Source organism: Arachis ipaensis, chromosome B6 (assembly GCF_059453495.1).
Source record: "Arachis ipaensis isolate K30076 ecotype BB chromosome B6, ASM5945349v1, whole genome shotgun sequence".
NCBI classification, from domain to species: Eukaryota; Viridiplantae; Streptophyta; class Magnoliopsida; order Fabales; family Fabaceae; genus Arachis; species Arachis ipaensis.
Genome location: NC_142441.1, coordinates 127,684,130 through 127,703,896, shown reverse-complemented (window position 1 = coordinate 127,703,896; position 19,767 = coordinate 127,684,130). Strand labels below are relative to the sequence as shown.

The 19,767-nt window shown below is 38.4% G+C and overlaps 1 non-coding gene across 1 annotated transcript; it reads left to right on the top strand.

The window, feature by feature from the left end:
• The first annotated feature begins 16,823 nt into the window (after window positions 1–16,823).
• Window positions 16,824–16,931, top strand: LOC148562682 (small nucleolar RNA R71). Its single transcript, XR_015886887.1, has one exon. It is a non-coding gene; the product is annotated as a small nucleolar RNA R71 (small nucleolar RNA).
• The last annotated feature ends 2,836 nt before the right edge of the window (window positions 16,932–19,767 follow it).

Below are 19,767 nucleotides of genomic sequence, written 5' to 3'. Positions count from 1 at the left end.
TTCGACTTGAAGTACGAAACTCGGACGGCGATTAAAGCCCAGTGCCTCGCCGACTTCATTGCAGAATATGCAAGGGATCAAGAGGATAAACCAACTACCTGGGAACTCTACGTGGATGGATCCTCCAATAAAACAGGAAGCGGCGCAGGCATAATATTGGTAAATGAAAGGGGAACCCAGATAGAGGTCTCCCTCAAATTTGAGTTCCCAGCTTCAAATAATCAGGCAGAATATGAAGCCTTGATCGCAGGATTAAAGCTGGCAGAAGAAGTCGGTGCTACCAAGGTAATGGTATACAGCGATTCTCAAGTGGTGACCTCCCAAATAAGTGGAGAATATCAGGCAAAAGACCCAAATATGAAGAAATACTTGGAAAAAACTCTGGAGCACCTCGGGCGTTTTGCAGAAATCGAAGTCACGCACATAACTCGGGACCTAAATAGCAGAGCAGACGCCCTATCCAAGCTAGCAAGTACCAAGCCAAGGGGAAATAACAGAAGCCTGATCCAAGAAACTCTCCAGGAACCTTCAGTGGTAAAAATGGAAGACAAACAAGAAGTCTTTGAAGTGGTCGGATTAAACCTCGGATGGATGAACCCCTTAGTCGAATACCTGAAATTCGACATCCTCCCCAAGGAGGAAAAGGAGGCCAAGAAAATCCGAAGGGAAGCGCAACACTATACCTTGGTAAAAAATATTCTCTATAGAAGAGGGATATCAACACCATTGTTAAAGTGTGTGCCGACCTCAAGAGCCACTGAGGTATTAGAGGAGGTACACAGTGGAATCTGCGGGAACCATCTCGGAGCAAGGTCATTAGCCAGAAAGGTGATCCAAGCAGGATTCTACTGGCCAACCTTGCAGAAAGATGCCACAGACTTTGTGAAAAAATGCCAACCGTGTCAAATGCATGCAAATTTCCACGTGGCCCCCCCAGAGGAGCTCATCAGTGTCACCTCCCCATGGCCCTTTGCAAAATGGGGAATGGATTTGTTAGGTCCTTTTCCCCAGGCGCCAGGACAAGTCAAATACCTAATTGTGGGAATAGATTATTTCACAAAGTGGATAGAAGCAGAACCACTGGCCACCATCACTGCACAAAGAAGTCGGAGGTTCCTCTACAAAAATATAATCACAAGGTATGGGATACCTTATTCCATTACCACAGATAACGGAACCCAGTTCACCGACTCCACCTTTAGAAGCCTAGTAGCCAGTATGAACACCAAACACCAGTTCACCTCAGTGGAACACCCACAAGCCAATGGGCAAGCCGAAGCAGCCAACAAAGTCATACTGGCAGGGCTGAAGAAAAGATTACAAGATGCGAAAGGAGCCTGGGCTGAAGAACTCCAACAAGTACTATGGGCTTACAGAACAACCCCCCAATCCGCCACTAGAGAAACACCTTTCCGACTAGTTTATGGCGTAGAAGCCATGATCCCAATAGAGGTCAATGAGCAAAGCCCAAGAGTGATTTTCCACGATGAGATCAGGAATATACAGGGGCACAAAGAGGAGCTCGACTTGCTCCCCGAAATCCGAGAAGAAGCCCAGATAAGAGAAGCAGCGTTGAAGCAAAGGATGACTGTGAGATACAACAAAAAAGTCATTCGAAGGAGTTTCACCCCAGATGACTTAGTCCTAATCAGAAACGATATTGGAGTCAACAAATCAGGAGAAGGAAAGCTCGCTGCCAATTGGAAAGGACCATACAAGATCAACGAGGTCTTAGGAAAGGGTTATTATAGGGTAACCGACTTCGACGGCAACGAGTTACCCAGGTCATGGCATGCTTGTAATATGAAAAAGTACTACAGCTAAAAGCGAACCCTACTCCCTGATGTACTCTTTTCCCGATTTCATGATTTTTTTCCAAAATCAAAGGGTTTTTTCTGAAAAGGGTTTTTAACGAGGCATCATAGTAGGGGCTAAGGGAAAACAAATAATCAAAAGCCCTTAGTAGCAATAAGGTACCTCCTCAATTAATAAAGATCTCTTTCATTTTAAATATCTCTTTTAAATTCCCTTTTTATTTCCTTTCTACGAAACGCGCCGATTTAAGCTCGACAAAACGTGAAAATCCCATGAACCGACCTAGATGGTCGTCAGGATAAAACGACGAGGTACAAGTCGGCGTAAAGAGGCTATAGAAGTCGATCATGATAAACTCGGGAGTAGTCTGACTCATAAGTCGGAATGCGAAACCGAGTAAAATTAAAATGAATCGCAAGAGTAGCTTAAGTCACGAAAAACTCAATAAAACAAAATTGAATACTAGGAATAACAAAAAGAGATAGGAAAAAACTAAGAAAAAATTGTAAGGCTGCCTCGAGGATCAAGGAAATTCAGAAAAGCAGGCAAGCCCCAAAGAAAAGGTTTTTTCCAGAAAAGATCAAAGAGTCAAAAGAACCACGAACAGAAAAGCATGCGCGCATAAGGTAACTCAAAACCCTTATCCAAAAAGGGCATTTATTTAAAACGCTAAATTAAAACCCTTATTAAAAAAGGGCATCATAAATTGTTTTGTTTACGGCCTTAAAAGGCCAAAAATTGTTCAAACACCTACAAATAAATATAAAGAGTTTAAAAAGGGGGGGGGGGGGTCCACAGGCCGGACCCCCAATAGCCAAATCACTTCTTTGCAAGAGAAGTAGGAGGATCGCCACCACCAGGATTAGGGGATGGAGAGAAAGTCGGAGGAGCAGCAGAAGAACTCGGAGCGTCCTTAGAGCGAGGAGGGGACTCTATGATCCTCTGCCCCCGAGTCTTCAAATCAGACTCAGACTCCACCACGGGGACAGGAGGATCCACGATGGCACCATCAATGACAACCTTATCAGGGTCCAGAGGAGAAAGGTCCAAATCAGGAGCAATGACTCCGACCTGCTCCTTGAAAACCCTCCAGGCCTCATCAGCACCATCCGCAATAGAGTCCTCCAACTCGGTATAGGCCTTCCGAGCATTCAGCAAGTCATTCTTCACAGACACAAGATCAGCAAATAAACTGTTGTAGCTGGCTTGCGCTGCTTTCCTCAAATCCACCTCCATGTTGCATTGGGCTTGCAACTTCTGCTCCTTCTCCCGGAGGCTGTCTCTCTCCTCCTTCAGCTTGGCGACTTTCCCCTCCAACTCCCTCTCATGATCCTGATATATGCGAAGCCTACCCTCCAGCTCCTCGACCCTCGAGGTCGTCCCTAAAGAGCTGATAGGAGTCTTCTCAAATATATCCAAGAGTTTGCCACAAACCCCCGCCGTCTTGAGACTCTCCTCAACCATAGTGGTGAGGTAGTGCCGAACAGAAACATCATCCATACTCATACGAGCATGAGGATAGATGTTCTTTCGGACGAACACAAGAGCGTCCGCCTCACCAGAAGCGCCAGACTCTAAGGTCTTGCGCTTCTTCGGCTCTGGTTCAGGAGTAGGTCGGACAGAAGGGGGTGGCAGAGAGGAAGCAGAGGAAGAAATCACAATAGGTTGGGAAGGAGTCCCAACATTCCGAGGAGGAGGAGAAGGAGAGACAACCACCCTAGCACCACCAGATCTGGCACGAGACTTCGCCTTGGCTTCCTGAACCCTCTGGAAAGACTCTTGAGCATTTTTTTTGCCATCTCTGCGAAAACAAATTGGTAGCTAAAAGTCAGACAAGTCGGTAAAAGAAATTGCAAGTCGGAAATAAGTGAGAAACACAAAAAGCTACCTAGTTGTGACTGGACAAAGGCCGGCGACCCCTGGAGAAATTTTTTAGTATCCAAGTATGGGGCCCTCCCCCACACTTCTCGGAGGAACCCCACAATGGCCGCCTCCACCTCATCCAGGTCGTCCAGACCATATTTCTCGCAGGGGGAGGCCTCCAGCCAATATTAAGGAAATCGAGGAGAAGAATCATCATCCAGGAAAAAGGGGTGGTGACCCTCTACTGCTTGAACTTTGAAAAAATAGTTTTTGAAATCGTGAAAGGATTCGTCAAAAAGGGTAAAAAGCCTCCGACCTTGAAAGGCCCGGAAGGACACCCACTGTTGCTTATTATTTAACCCACTGAAGGGCTTGGTCATATGGAAGAGATAGAAGAAAATCCTCAGAGAAGTTGGGAACTCCAAGGCCCGGCTGATAAATTGGTAAATTTTCAAAAAACCCCAAGAGTTGGGGTGAAGCTGGGTGGGAGCAACCCGGCAATGACGCAACACAGACATTTCAAACTCTGAAAAGGGGAGAAAAACGCCCAAACGAGTGACCATACTCTCATACATAAAAAAGAAATGAGGGGCCGCCTCGTCGGCCCTCCCGAAGCAAACCCGGTCTTCTGGACCCGGGACTACCAACTCGTACTTCGGCTCATCTTCTTCAGAAGTACAAATTCTATAGTGAGTACGAAGGTGGGTGATAAATTCAGTATCAACTGAAGGCTCCTCCCCTAGGACCGTAACATCAACCCACTGGGAGAGAGCATCTATGGAAGCCATTTTCTTTTCTTAAAAAAAGGGGGTGACAAGAAACCTACAAAAGAAAAAGAAAATCAACACACGGTCTCTAAGGGAGAGGGTACGGAACTAAAGCCTACAAACCAATCTACCTACAAGATAAAGGCACGCAAATAGAAAGCATGTTACAGAAGGGGAAAAAGCTAACCTTTAAGTCTGAAATCAAGACTGGAGGAAGTAAAAACCTTCGAAACGCAAGAAATACAACACGAACGAATGCAGGGAAAATTTGAAAGATTGCAGAAACAAAACAACGAAAGAGAAGGAAAGATATTTATAAGAACGTTAGGAGCATAATGGTAAAATTGGGGCAATCCTTAATAAAGGTGCACCGTTACCAAGGCCATTAAATCCCTACGCACACCCAACGGACACGACGCTTGATTAGACGTAACCGTCAGAACCGAAAGGTCAAGAAAAATCACGTCGGTTCTTAAACCATCACGTCGGTCCTCTCGCAAATCGGCCAAGACCCCGAGTTGAATACTCGAACCCAACTCTTAAAAAGAAATTGGGCTCGAGTAGGGGCACTGTTCATACCCTGGCCCAATAAATAGGGCTCAGGACCCAAGCAAAAAGGCCCAACCCAAAGGGTTGGCCCTCACCCAGTACCAGCCTTCATCCCCAGAAGTCGGTACTGAACACGACCTGCTCCAAAGAAGTCGGATACGAGGGTTAGCTGGCAGATAACACTCATTCGAATGAGTAACTGCCCCTAGAAACTCTCTAACCACTTCATAGAGCCATATCTTAACCTCCCTAAGATATGGGAACAGTTATCCACCTAAAAAGGTGACACTACTTCAGCGGTGGTTATTGGTTCACCACTATAAATACACTGACACCATTCAGGTATCACTAAGTTCCAATACTCTCTAACCTGCTCACACTCTTGCTAACTTAGGCATCGGAGTGTCTTTGCAGGTACCACCCCCGGAGGAACACCGAGTACCAGGTCCACTCGAAAGCCACCTCCTTCATACGTTTGGGCCAACCAACGCCATCCGGCCCATTAATCTCCGGTTACCTACCGTAACAAGTGTAAATTTACTTAAATTAAGAATGGTGTCTCTTTTGATAATAATTTATATATATTTAGATGGTATTAGAACTTTTATAACTTAAATATTTAAAGTTTGATTTTTATTGACAAAAAAAAAATTAGTATAAAATCAATAAAAAAACAGATAGAAAGCTTGGCAAAAAATCATACAAACTTAAAAAAAAAAATTTGTGTGAGAAGATATGTTAAAGATATAACTATTTACGTGTTTTTTTTTATCAGTTTAAATTTTTGAGAGAAGTTGTATCATAACATAATATCAAAATTTTTATAACTGAAAAATCTAGAGATTAATTCATATTATTCTTTAATAGAAAAAATAAATAGTATATGACAAATTTAAAAAAAAAAGAAAAAAATATACAAAAATTTATACAAATCTAAAAAAATTCTTATATAAAAAAATATATTAAAAATATAATTATTTATGTTTATGAACTTAAATTTTTAGGAGTATATATATAAAAAAAAATCATTTTTGACTTATAATAATCAAATCTCAAACCTAATCTCTCGGTGGTTGTTTGACAAAGAGTTCATTATAACAAATATTGAGGGTAAGTAGATGACGGGTTGATGTATGTGTGACTCCGATGGACATAATATGGGACTAAAATATACATCATGAAGTTACGTTGAGAGAATCATCTATCAATTATTGATTGATTATTTTTGTTCTTATAGATTAATTATCCACCCATTTGGTCATGCATACAATCACAAATCATAAAAACACATCCTGATCTTGTGGTAGATAAAAATAATGCATTTAATAAAATATTGCATTTACGATCTTAATCATATCTCATCGGCAGATAATGAATCGTGTAAATTCCAACCAACTCAGGACTTGGCTAGGAAACCGACAATAAATAAGCTTTTCTCAAGAGGATATATATATATTATTAATTCCATGTGAAACCTTCGTTTCATACTCATTAGTTATGAGATTATATATCAATAATGATAGTCAATAAGGGAAGTTGAATTATTGTTTAGACAAACACTGTAACAAATATTGTCTAAATTCTAATTAAGGCACAATTTTTCAGTTATTCTTTTTTAAAACCTAAGGCTCAACACATCAACACAACAACCAGGTGAAATAAGAAAATATATAAAAAAATAATTATAAATTTTATTTTTTTATTATTTATGCTATTGTCATCAACAATTAAAAGAATTAATATAATTTATTCATTTTTTATAATTTCTAAATGAATATATAATAACTACCACAATTTCTTACGTGTTATTCTAAAAAAGATTTTGATTTCTTTTTCGTCATATATTTCAAACAATAACAAAAAAGTTCATCAACTACTTCTTACAAATATCCTTTTTTATTGTCATTTTTGTCTAATTTTTAAAATTTTTCTTTATAGTACCTAGGATAGTTCAAAGACGACCATTATTACAAGTCCAAATATATTACCGCTGTCAAAAATATTCAAAAACAACAGATAAGTAGTGAACACTCTCAACATCTTTACTACACAATATACACAAATTGTCATTAGAATCAATTACACTAAACTTACTCTAACTACTATCTTTAGTAGTAACTATATTGACTAATATAAATTAAATAAAAACTTCACTCGAAGTGGAATCACCCCCTCCAAAAATAGTTTTAGTGAAAGTATAGTTTGATATATCTTTTAATAATCTTTTTTCCTACAAAATTTGTACAAAAAGAGTTAGTAAAAATTATTTATTTTTATTAAATTTTTATATAATTATCTTCTCTTTCTTTTGTCAATTTGGCAACTTATAGAACACCAAGTATAGTTGATTCATTAGATCTAATTTCTATTAATAAAGATCTCGTCTTTATTGAAAAATTCAAACTCACTCTAACCTATCTCAAGCTCATTCCCATATGGTGGATCTATTTTGGTTTGATACCAAAAAAAGTCTTAAAAAAAAGACTTTAAAATACCACAATGTAATCAATTATCTTTTCAAAATTTAATCATCTTCCCATTTCATAACTCTGTATACAAACCATTAATCCACTACTAGAAAACTAGTTATTACAGACGGATATTTCCGACGGATTTTATCCCACTGAAATACAGACGAAATTTCAGAGGAATTTTTTTGTCGGAAAACAAAAAAAAATAGATTAGTATAAATTACAGACGGAAAAGAGAATCCGTCTATAATTCCGTCGGAAAAATTAATTTTTTTTCCGTGGAATGGTTATAGACAGATTTTCCGTCTGTAATTAAGTAGACAAAACGCGCGTTTTATTAAATTATTACAGACGGAAAATCCGTCTGTAATTTAAAATTTTCCCTCGAAAATATTAAGTTAACCTAAATCACATCCTATCCTCTCGCGATGCATTCACACTCCACACTCTCCTTCATAGGAGCTTCTTCCTATCCTCTCAGAACCCATCCTCTTAGATCCTATCCTCTCAGAGCTTCTTCCTCTCTTCGTCCACGTTCTCTCCATCACAGGAGCTTTTTTCACCACCGCCGCTCTCTCCATCGCTCCGTCCACGATCTCATCACTGACAGCAACTGCCATTCGCTGGTCATCCTCATCCACCGGTTCAGGTATGGTTTTGCATAGCTTTCAATTTTTGAATTCTTCTCATTTGAAATCATAGTTCCTGTGCTGTTCAGGTATGGCTTCAGGAATCGAAACCATTACACACTAACAAACCAACAAACCCTAGCAATAACATTATCAATCTTACTCTCACTTTGTAAACTTGTCTGTCTCTTCGAACCCTAGCTTTTCTTTCAAGACGACTTATGTATTTATTTATTTATTCACTCCCTGTTTCAATTTAATTTTGAATGATTTTTGTCTTCAGGAAGTGCAGCGATTAGAATCTTCTCTGGTTAGATTTCATTGTGGTGTATAAACGGTAGATGATGAAATTTGTACATTTGTGGTGGTTCTGCTTCATTGTGCTTCATAATCTCCATCTTTTCCCGTTTACTGTTTGTGATCGATATATCATTCCTTCAAATAAATACTTGTTAGTTGTAATGTGTGCACCTGCATGGCTTCTACTTATTTTGATGGTGTTAACTTTCATGTTTATGTTGGAGATAATGTTATAATATATTCACGTCTATCATGTGTTCGACGTAATGTCTCTGAGGGCCTTATCATGCTCCTTTCTTTCCTTTTTCTTTTTAGCATAACTTTGTCAAGAATTTTGTTTATATAAAGGAAATAAACGAATTAATGTGTTTACTATCTTAAAAAGAGAATCTAAACGCAATGTCATTAGTGCATGTTAAGTGCCTGTTTCTAACGGCCTTCCGTGGAAGAATTGGAAGAAACTGTGTTAGGAATAGCTCCAAATGGAATTCTTAATGCATCTATCTCAAATGCATGGTTAGCAAGTCCTTATATTCTTAACCAAATTCACAAATAAACTGATTTGAGTCCTCAAAGAATCGACAATGAACTTGCCTGTTATGAAAGTGTACTAGGAAGATATATTTTGCAAGAATTAGTACAAAAGTGGGATTTTGTAGGGTAACAATCATTGCCTTCTAATGAAGTTATGGTCCATTGATTCTACATTTTTTTTATTAACCTGCTTTGAATTCTAAGTCATAATAGGTAAAGTTATAGCTTTTGTTTACTATATTTATTTATGTGCCAGGTTAGAGTACCATTGCTTCTACCTTTCTCTCCTTTCTTTTTTAATTTTATTTTATTCCGGGTCTGTCTTTTCCCCATGTTAATTTTTGTTGTTTCAAAGTAGGCAATATTTTCAACCATTGCTCATTTTATATTCATTATTGTTTCAGAAGCCTGTCGAAGTAAATGCTGAAACGAAACAGGATTTGAGAAGTTTTAAGCTTATATTGGAATATATAAAAGCCTTGCCTGTAAGTGTTGAACTACAGTTTACTCTTCATTATATAGCATGAACAATAATGCTAATTTGTGTGCATGTCTAATGTTCATTATATAGCATGAACTTCTCTCTTACACTCTCGCTCCCTCACTGACACGACTTCATCAATGCCATTCAAGAAAACATTACGGTATTTTGTTTTATGGTGCAATTTGCATAGAGGAGTAATTGAATCTATTTTGTTTTCTGGTGCAATTTTTTATGATATTTTGCAAGTGGTATGTCTCTATTCTGAATGTTTGTTTCTTTCCTGTTTGGCTGGAACTGATGACTGATAGGAGGGTCAAATAATAATGCTTTTCAAATGCAAGCGGGAATTTAATTGCTTTTGCCACTCGTTCCTGTTCATCAATTGAGCTTCCTCAAGTTGCTGGTCCATCATGGGCACCCTTTGCTTCTTGGATCACTGGTTGGTAAGTCAACCTTTTCCTTTTCTTTTCCTTTATATGCTTTCTTTACCAATATAGAATTCCTTAATTAATAATGCCATGTTCTATATTGGTAAATAGCTAAATAACTAGAAATGTTGATGTTATGGTTGTTTAAAAAAATGTAGTTTTTTGGATTATTAGTGGGATTTTGGAACCTGAGGATTAATGGCCATATGTCTTTTTATAGAATGCTTTGAAGTTCAAATTTTGATATAGGGACCATGTAACTAAAGCGGTTCAAATTTGAATATTTAGCTTCTCAGCCTAAGAGTTCTAGGAAGTTAGATGGCGCACGAAATTGTGATCTCAGGCAACGGCGCCAGAAACTCTGTACGCATGTCTTAATGAATCATTTTTCATTCACAACTTCGATACAACTAACCAGCAAGTGCACTGGGTCGTCCAAGTAATAAATCTTACGTGAGTAAGGGTCGATCCCACGGAGATTGTTGGTATGAAGCAAGCTATGGTCACCTTGTAAATCTCAGTCAGGCGGATATAAAATAGTTATGGAGTTTTCGAACATAAATAATAAATAGATAGAAAATAAAGATAGAAACACTTATGTATATCATTGGTGAGAACTTCAGATAAGTGTATAGAGATGCTTTCGTTCCTCTGAACCTCTGCTTTCCTGCTGTCTTCATCCACTCAGTCTTACTCCTTTCCATGGCTGGCTTTATGTAAGGACATCACCGTTGTCAATGGCTACTTTTAATCCTCTCTGGAAAATGGTCCGATGCGCTGTCACTGCATGGCTAATCGTCTGGAGGCATCACCCTTGTCAATGGCTGCATCCTATCCTCTTGTGAAAATGGTCCAAATGCTCTGTCACAACACGGCTAATCATCTGAGGTTCTCGATCATACTGGAATAGGATTCACCCTCCTTTTGCGTCTGTCACTATGCTCAGCACTCGCGAGTTTGAAGTTCGTCACAGTCATTCAATCCCAGAGTCCTACTCGGAATACCACAGACAAGGTTTAGACTTTCCAGACTCTCATGAATGCCGCCATCAATCTAGCTTATACCACGAAAATTCTGATTAAGAGATCTAAGAGATACTCATTCAATCTAAGGTAGAACGGAAGTGGTTGTCAGGCACGTGTTCATAGGGAATGATGATGATTGTCACGTTCATCACATTCAGGTTGAAGTGCGAATGAATATCTTAGAAGTGGAATAAGTTGAATTGAATAGAAAAACAGTAGTACTTTGCATTAATCCTTGAGGAACAGCAGAGCTCCACACCTTAATCTATGGAGTGTAGAAACCCTACCGTTGAAAATACATAAGTGAAAGGTCCAGGCATGGCTGAATGGCCAGCCCCCATGATCTAAGAACTAGGCGTCCAAAGATGTCTAATACAATAGTAAAAAGTCCTATTTATAATAAACTAGTTACTAGGGTTTACAGAAGTAAGTAATTGATGCGTAAATTCACTTCCGGGGCCCACTTGGTGTGTGCTTGGGCTGAGCTTGAATGTCACACGTGTAGAGGTCAATCTTGGAGTTGAACGCCAGTTTGTAACGTATTTCTGGCGTTCAACTCTGGCTTGTGACGTGTTTCTGGCGTTTAACTCCAGACAGCAACATATAACTGGCGTTCAACGCCCTTTTACGTCGTCTAAACTCGAACAAAGTGTGGACTATTATATATTGCTAGAAAGCCCTGGATGTCTACTTTCCAACGCAATTAGAAGCGCACCATTTTGAGTTTTGTAGCTCCAGAAAATCCACTTTGAGTGCAGGGAGGTCAGAATCCAACAGCATCAGCAGTCCTTCTTCAACCTCTGAATCTGATTTTTGCTCAAGTCCCTCAATTTCAGCCAGAAAATACCTGAAATCACAGAAAAACACACAAACTCATAGTAAAGTCCAGAAATGTGAATTTAACATAAAAACTAATGAAAACATCCCTAAAAGTAACTAGATCCTACTAAAAACATACTAAAAACAATGCCAAAAAGCGTATAAATTATCCGCTCATCACAACACCAAACTTAAATTGTTGCTTGTCCCCAAGCAACTGAAAATCAAATAGGATAAAAAGAAGAGAATATACTATAAATTCCAAACTATCAATGAAACATAGCTCCAATTAAATGAGCGGGACTTGTAGCTTTTTGCCTCTTGAATAGTTTTGGCATCTCACTTTATCCATTGAAGTTCAGAATGATTGGCATCTATAGGAACTCAGAGTTTAGATAGTGTTATTGATTCTCCTAGTTCAGTATGATGATTCTTGAACACAGCTATTTTATGAGTCTTGGCCGTGGCCCTAAGCACTTTGTTTTCCAGTATTACCACCGGATACATAAATGCCACAGACACATAATTGGGTGAACCTTTTCAGATTGTGACTCAGCTTTGCTAAAGTCCCCAATTAGAGGTGTCCAGGGTTCTTAAGCACACTCTGTTTTTGCTTTGGACCTTGACTTTAACCGCTCAGTCTCAAGTTTTCACTTGACACCTACACGCTACAAGCACATGGATAGGGACAGCTTGGTTTAGCCGCTTAGGCCAGGACTTTATTCCTTTAGGCCCTCCTATCCACTGATGCTCAAAGCCTTGGGATCCTTTTTATTACCCTTGCCTTTTGGTTTTAAGGGTTACTGGCTTTTTGCTCTTGCCTTTTGGTTTTAAGAGCTTTTGGCTTTTTCTGCTTGCTTTTTCTCTTTTTCTTTCTATTATTTTTTTTTTGCCTATTTTTTTTCTGCAAGCTTTGTTCTTTGCTGCTTTTTCTTGCTTCAAGAATCATTTTTATGATTTTTCAGATTATCAAAAAATATGTCTCCTTGTCATCATTCTTTCAAGAGCCAACATATTTAATATTCTTAAACAACAACTTCAAAAGACATATGCACTGTTCAAGCATTCATTCAAAAAACAAGAAGCATTGTCACCACATCAATATAATTAAACTAAGTTCGAGGATAAATTCGAAACTCATGTACTTCTTGTTCTTTTGAATTAAAATAGTTTTCATTTAAGAGAGGTGATAGATTCATAGGACATTCATAACTTTAAGACAAAGTTACTAAATACTAATGATCATGTAATGAAGACACAAACATGGATAAGCACTTAACATAGAGAAAACGAAAAACAGAGAATGTAAGAACAAGGAATGAGTCCACCTTAGTGATGGTGGCGTTTCCTTCTTGGGGAACCAATGATGTCTTTGAGCTCTTCTATGTCTCTTCCTTGTCTTTGTTGCTCCTCCCTTATTGCTTTTTGATCTTCTCTTATTTCATGAAGGATGATGGAGTGCTCTTGATGTTCCACCCTTAATTGTCCCATGTTGGAACTTAATTCTCCTAGGGAGGTGTTGATTTGCTCCCAATAGTTTTGTGGAGGAAAATGCATTTGAGGCATCTCCGGGATCTCATGGTGATGAGCTTCATGCATCTCTTGAGATCCATGAATGGGCTCTCTTGCTTGCTCCATCCTTTTCTTAGTGATGGGCTTCTCTTCCTCAATGGGAATGTCTCCTTCTATGAAAGCTCCAGCTGAGTAGCATAGATGGCAAATAAGATGAGGAAAAGCTAGCCTTGCCCCAGGAGAGGGCTTTTCGGCTATTTTGTAGAGTTTAAGGGAGATGACTTCATGAACTTGTACTTCTTCTCCAATCATGATGCTATGGATCATGATGGCCCGATCCACAGTAACTTCAGATCGGTTGCTAGTGGGGATGATGGAGCGTTGGATGAACTCCAAGCATCCTCTAGCCACAGGCTTGAGGTCCAGTCTTCTTAATTGAACCGGCTTGCCTTTGGAGTCAATCTTCCATTGAGCTCCTTCCACACATATGTCCATGAGGACTTGGTCCAACCTTTGATTAAAGTTGACCCTTCTAGTGTAGGGGCGTGCATCTCCTTGCATCATAGGCAAGTTGAATGCCAACCTCACATTTTCTGGACTAAAATCTAAGTATTTCCCCCGAACCATTGTAATATAATTCTTTGGATTTGGGTTCTTACTTTGATCATGGTTCTTAGTGATCCATGCATTGGCATAGAACTCTTGAACCATTAGGATGCCGACTTGTTAGATGGGGTTTGTTAGAACTTCCCAACCTCTTCTTTGGATTTCATGTCGGATCTCCGGATACTCATTTCTCTTGAGTTTGAAAGGGACCTCAGGGATCACCTTCTTCTTGACCACAACATCATAGAAGTGGTCTTGATGAGCTTTGGAGATGAATCTTTCCATCTTCCATGACTCGGAGGTGGAAGCTTTTGTCTACCCTTTCCTTTTTCTAGAGGGTTCTCCGGTCTTGGGTGCCATCAATGGTAATGGAAAAATAAAAAGCGTATGCTTTTACTACACCAAACTTAGAATATTGCTCGCCCTTGAGCAAAAGAAGAAAGAATAGAAGAAGAAGAAGATACGGAGGAGAGGGAGAAGGGTTGTGTTTCGGCCAAGAAGGGGAAGAGAGGGTTATGTTGTGTGAAAATGAAGAAGAATGGAGGGCTTTATATAGTGGGGGGAGAGGGTGTTAGGTTCGGCCATTTAGGGTGGGTTGGGTGGGAAATTGATTTTGAATTTTGAAGGTAGGTGGAGTTTATGAGGTAGGTTTATGGGGAAGAGTGGATGGATGTGAGTGGTGAAGTGGTTATAGGGAAGAGAGATTGAGGTGATTGGTGAAGAGTTTTGGGAAAGAGTGTTTATGGGATTGTGTGAAAGAGGATTGAGAAGAAGTGAGTGGAGGTAGGTGGGGATTCTGTGGGGTCCACAGATCCTGAGGTGTTCAAGGATTTACAACCTTGCACCAAATTAGGCATGCAAAATGCCCTTACACACAACTCTGGGCGTTCAGCGCCAGATTGGTGCTTGTTCTGGGCGTTGAACGCCCATTTGTTGCCCATTTCTAGCGTTGAACGCCAGAACCATGCTTGTTCTGGGCGTTCAGCGCCAGCTCTTCTCCAGGGTGCAATTCTGGCGTTCAAACGCCCAGATGCTGCCCATTTTGGGCGTTCAGCACCAGAACCATGCTCTGTTCTGGCGTTGAACGCCAGCCAGATGCTTCTTACTGGCGTTTAAACGCCAGTGAGATCCTCCTCCAGGGTGTGATTTTTCTTCTGCTATTTTTGATTCCGTTTTCAATTTTTATATTTATTTTGTGACTCCACATGATCATGAACCTAATAAAACATGAAAGAACAAGAAAAAAAAAATTAGATAAATAAAAATTGGGTTGCCTCCCAACAAGCGCTTCTTTAATGTCAATAGCTTGACAGTGGGCTCTCATGGAGCCTCACAGATGTTTAGAGCATTGTTGAGACTTCCCAACACCAAACTTAGAGTTTGGATATGGGAGTTCAACACCAAACTTAGAGTTTGGTTGTGGCCTCCCAACACCAAACTTAGAGTTTGATTGTGGGGGCTCTGGTTGACTCTGTTTTGAGAGAAGCTTACTGTGCCTCTTTTCCATGTTTACAGAAGGGTAACCTTGAGTTGTAAACACAAGGGAGTCCTCATTCAATTGAAGGACTAATTCACCTCTATCAACATCAATCACAGCTCTTGCTGTGGCTAGGAAAGGTCTTCCAAGGATGATGGATTCATCCTCATCCTTTCCAGTATCAAGGATTATGAAATCAGCAGGGATGTAAAGGCCTTCAACCTTTACTAACACGTCCTCTACTTGTTCATAAGCCTGTTTTCTTGAATTGTCTGCCATCTCTAATGAGATTTTAGTGGCTTGCACCCCAAAGATTCCCAGTTTCTCTATTACAGAGAGGGGCATGAGGTTTATCCCTGAACAAAGGTCACACAGAGCCTTTTCAAAGATCATGTTGCCTATGGTACAAGGTATTACGAACTTTCCAGGATCCTGTTTCTTCTGAGGCAATGTCAGTTGATCCAGATCACTTAGTTCATTGGTGAACAAGGGAGGTTCATCCTCCCAAGTCTCAATACCAAATAATTTGGCATTCAGCTTCATGATTGCACTAAGGTACTTGGCAACTTGCTCTTCAGTAACATCCTCATTTTCTTCAGAAGAGGAATACTCATCAGAGCTCATGAAGGGCATAAGGAGGTTTAATGGAATCTCTATGGTCTCTAGATGAGTCTCAGATTCCTTTGGTTCCTCAAAGGAAAACTCCTTATTGATCACTGGACGTCCCAGGAGGTCTTCCTCACTGGGATTTATGTCCTCCCCTTCCTCTCGAGGTTCGGCCGTGTTGAGTATGTCAATGGCCTTGTACTCTCCTTTTGAATTTTCTTCTGTATTGCTTGGGAGAGTACTAGGAGGAATTTCAGTGATCCTTTATTCAGCTGGCCCACTTGTGCCTCCAAATTTCTAATGGAGGACCTTGTTTCATTCATGAAACTTACAGTGGCCTTAGATAGATCAGAGACTAAGTTTGCTAAATTAGAGGTATTTTGTTCAGAGTTCTCTGTCTATTGTTGAGTGGATGATGGAAAAGGTTTACTATTGTTAAACCTATTTCTTCCACCATTATTAAAGCCTTGTTGAGGCTTTTGTTGATCCTTCCATGAGAGATTTGGGTGATTTCTCCATGAGGGGTTATAGGTGTTTCCATAAGGTTCACCCATGTAATTCACCTCTGCTATTGCAGGGTTTTCAGGATCATAAGCTTCTTCTTCAGAAGATGCCTCTTGAGTACTGTTGGATGCAGCTTACATTCCATTCAGACTCTGAGAAATCATATTGACTTGCTGAGTCAATATTTTATTCTGAGCCAATATGGCATTCAGAGTATCAATTTCAAGAACTCCCTTCTTCATAGGCGTCCCATTACTCACAGGATTCCTCTCAGAAGTGTACATGAACTGGTTATTAGCAACCATGTCAATGAGTTCTTGAGCTTCTGCAGGCATTTTCTTTAGGTGAATGGATCCACCTGCAGAAGTATCCAATAACATTTTAGCTAATTCAGACAGACCATCATAGAATATATCCAGGATGGTCCATTTTGAAAGCATGTCAGAAGGACACTTTTTGATCAGTTCCTTGTATCTCTCCAAAGCTTCATAGAGGGATTCACCTTCTTTCTGTCTGAAGGTTTGAACATCCACTCTAAGCTTACTAAGCTTTTGAGGAGGAAAGAACTTGGCTAAGAAAGCCTTGACCAGCTTATCCCAAGCGTTCAGGCTATCCTTAGGTTGAGAGTCCAACCATATTCTAGCTCTGTCTCTTACAGCAAAAGGGAAAAGCATGAGCCTGTAGACTTCAGGATCTACTCCATTAGTCTTAACAGTATCACAGATCTGCAAGAATTCAGTTAAGAACTGAAAAGGATCTTCAGATGGAAGTCCATGAAACTTGCAGTTTTGCTGCATCAGAGAAACTAATTGAGGTTTCAGCTCAAAATTGTTTGCTCCAATGGTAGGGATGGAGATGCTTCTTCCATGTAAATTGAAATTAGGTGCAGTAAAGTCACCGAGCATCCTCCTTGCATTATTATTATTTTCGGCTGCCATCTCCTCTTCCTGTTCGAAAATTTCTGAAAGGTGCTTGCTAGATTGTTGTAATTTAGCTTCTCTTAGTTTCCTCTTCAGAGTCCTTTCAGGTTCTGGATCTGCTTCAACAAGAATGTTCTTGTCCTTGCTCCTGCTCATATGAAAAAAAAGAGGGACAGAAAAATAATAATAATAGGGGTCCTTGTGTGAGTAGAAGAAAAGAAGAAGAAAAAAATTCGAACACAGATGGAAAAGGGGGTTCGAATTTGGGTGAGATGAAGTGTTAGTAGATGAATAAATAAATAGAAGGAGATAAGAGAGAGAGAGAATTTTCGAAAATAATTTTTGAAAAAGAGTTTGTGATTTTCGAAAATAGTTTTTGAAAAAGGTTAGTAATTTTTTTTCGAAAATTAAAATAAAAAATTAAAATAATTAGTTAATTAAAAAGAATTTTTGAAAAAGAGGGAAGATATTTTTTAAAATTAGAGAGAGAGAGTTAGTTAGGTAGTTTTGAAAAAGATAAGAAACAAACAAAAAGTTAGTTAGTTAGTTGAAACAAATTTGAAAATCAATTTTTGAAAAGATAAGAAGATAAGAAGTTAGAAAAGATATTTTAAAATCAAATTTTTGAAAAAGATATGATTTTGAAAAAGATAAGATAAGAAGATATTTTTGAAAAGATATGATTGAAATTAGTTTTGAAAAAGATTTGATTTTTAAAATCACAATTAATGACTTGATTCACAAGAAATCACAAGATATGATTCTAGAACTTAAAGTTTGAATCTTTCTTAGCAAGCAAGTAACAAACTTGAAATTTTTGAATCAAAACATTAATTGATGATGTTATTTTCGAAAATTATGATATAAGATTAAGAAAAGATTTTTGAAAAATATTTTTATAATTTTCGAAAATAAATAAGAAAAATGAAAAAGATTTGATTTTTGAAAAAGATTTTGAAAAAGATAAGGTTTTTAAATTGAAAATTTGATTTGACTCATAAAAACAACTAGATTTTAAAAATTTTGAAAAAGTCAATCTAAATTTTCGAAATTTATGAGAGAAAAAGGGAAAGATATTTTTTTGATTTTTGAATTTTTAATGATGAGAGGGAAAAATATGAAAAAGACTCAATGCATGAAAATTTTGGATCAAAATAATGAATGCATGCAAGAATGCTATGAATGTCAAGATGAACACCAAGAACACTTTGAATGTCAAGATGAACATCAAGAACTTATTTTTGAAAAATTTTTAATGCAAAGAAAACATGCAAGACACCAAACTTAAAAATTTTTCATGTATAGACACTATGAATGCAAGAATGCATATGAAAAATAAGAAAAGACACAAAACATGAAAACATCAAGATCAAACAAGAAGACTTACCAAGAACAACTTGAAGATCATGAAGAACACTATGAATGCATGAATTTTCGAAAAATGCAAGATGAATATGCAATTGACACCAAACTTATAACATGACACATGACTCAAACAAGAAGCACAAAAATAAAATTTTTTTTTGAATTTATGATTTTTTTGTATTTTCTTTTAATTTTTTTTGAAAATCATTTGAAAAAGAAAAATAAGGATTCCAAAAATTTTTAATATGAATTCCAGGAATCTTGCACTCTTATTCTAAAGCTCCAATCTGAGGGTTAGGCATGGCTTAATAGCCAACCAAGCTTTAGTATGTAACTCAGACATGCCACAGCTGACATTCCAATTAACTTGCCTCTATGCTGATGGGTAGAAGCCCCTCTCCAAAAGAATTAGACATGGCTTTACAGCCATCCAGGCTTCAACATGCTTCATGAAACTCTAGAATTCATTCTTAAAAATTCTGAAGAAAAATATATTTTTGAAAAGATTTATTTTAAATTTTTTTTTTCGAAAACAAAGGAGAAAATTTTTGAAAGATTTTTGAAAATAAAACAAAAATAAAATTACCTAATCTGAGCAACAAGATGAACCGTCAGTTGTTCAAACTCGAACAATCCCCGGCAACGGCGCCAAAAACTTGGTGCACGAAATTGTGATCTCAGGCAACGGTGCCAAAAACTCTGTACGCACGTCTTAATGAATCATTTTTCATTCACAACTTCGATACAACTAACCAGCAAGTGCACTGGGTCGTCCAAGTAATAAACCTTACGTGAGTAAGGGTCGATCCCACGGAGATTGTTGGTATGAAGCAAGCTATGGTCACCTTGTAAATCTCAGTCAGGCGGATATAAAATAGTTATGGAGTTTTCGAACATAAATAATAAATAGATAGAAAATAAAGATAGAAACACTTATGTATATCATTGGTGAGAATTTCAGATAAGTGTATAGAGATGCTTTCGTTCCTCTGAACCTCTGCTTTCCTGCTGTCTTCATCCACTTAGTCTTACTCCTTTCCATGGCTGGCTTTATGTAAGGACATCACTGTTATCAATGGCTACTTTTAATCCT